Genomic DNA, 1,463 nt, shown 5'->3' on the forward strand with positions numbered 1-1,463 from the left:
TCCTGGTCCTGGTCCTGGTCCTGGTCCTGGTCCTGTCTGGTCCTGGTCCTGGTCCTGTCTGGTCCTGGTCCTGTCTGGTCCTGTCTGGTCCTGTCTGGTCCTGGTCCTGGTCCTGGTCCTGTCTGGTCCTGGTCCTGTCTGGTCCTGTCTGGTCCTGTCTGGTCCTGTCTGGTCCTGGTCCTGGTCCTGGTCCTGGTCCTGTCTGGTCCTGTCTGGTCCTGTCTGGTCCTGGTCCTGGTCCTGGTCCTGTCTGGTCCTGGTCCTGTCTGGTCCTGTCTGGTCCTGGTCCTGGTCCTGGTCCTGTCTGGTCCTGGTCCTGGTCCTGGTCCTGTCTGGTCCTGGTCCTGGTCCTGTCTGGTCCTGTCTGGTCCTGGTCCTGGTCCTGGTCCTGGTCCTGTCTGGTCCTGGTCCTGGTCCTGGTCCTGGTCCTGTCTGGTCCTGGTCCTGTCTGGTCCTGTCTGGTCCTGGTCCTGGTCCTGGTCCTGTCTGGTCCTGGTCCTGGTCCTGGTCCTGTCTGGTCCTGGTCCTGTCTGGTCCTGTCTGGTCCTGGTCCTGGTCCTGGTCCTGTCTGGTCCTGTCTGGTCCTGGTCCTGGTCCTGTCTGGTCCTGTCTGGTCCTGTCTGGTCCTGGTCCTGGTCCTGGTCCTGGTCCTGTCTGGTCCTGGTCCTGGTCCTGTCTGGTCCTGGTCCTGTCTGGTCCTGTCTGGTCCTGTCTGGTCCTGGTCCTGGTCCTGGTCCTGGTCCTGTCTGGTCCTGTCTGGTCCTGTCTGGTCCTGGTCCTGGTCCTGGTCCTGTCTGGTCCTGGTCCTGTCTGGTCCTGTCTGGTCCTGGTCCTGGTCCTGGTCCTGTCTGGTCCTGGTCCTGGTCCTGGTCCTGTCTGGTCCTGGTCCTGGTCCTGTCTGGTCCTGTCTGGTCCTGGTCCTGGTCCTGGTCCTGGTCCTGGTCCTGTCTGGTCCTGGTCCTGGTCCTGGTCCTGGTCCTGGTCCTGTCTGGTCCTGGTCCTGTCTGGTCCTGTCTGGTCCTGGTCCTGGTCCTGGTCCTGTCTGGTCCTGGTCCTGTCTGGTCCTGTCTGGTCCTGGTCCTGGTCCTGGTCCTGTCTGGTCCTGTCTGGTCCTGGTCCTGGTCCTGTCTGGTCCTGTCTGGTCCTGTCTGGTCCTGGTCCTGATCCTGATCCTGGTCCTGTCTGGTCCTGTCTGGTCCTGGTCCTGGTCCTGTCTGGTCCTGTCTGGTCCTGGTCCTGGTCCTGGTCCTGGTCCTGGTCCTGGTCCTGTCTGGTCCTGGTCCTGTCTTGCCCTGTCTGGTCCTGGTCCTGGCTTGTCCTGGTCCTGGTCCTGTCTGGTCCTGTCTGGTCCTGGTCCTGTCTGGTCCTGGCTGGTCCTGGTCCTGGTCCTGGTCCAGTTCCTGTCTCGTCCTGGTCCTGGTCCTGTCTGGTCCTGGTCCTGGTCCTGTCTTGTCCTGGTCCTG

This window comes from Pagrus major, chromosome 5, assembly GCF_040436345.1.
Source record: "Pagrus major chromosome 5, Pma_NU_1.0".
Classification (NCBI taxonomy): Eukaryota; Metazoa; Chordata; class Actinopteri; order Spariformes; family Sparidae; genus Pagrus; species Pagrus major.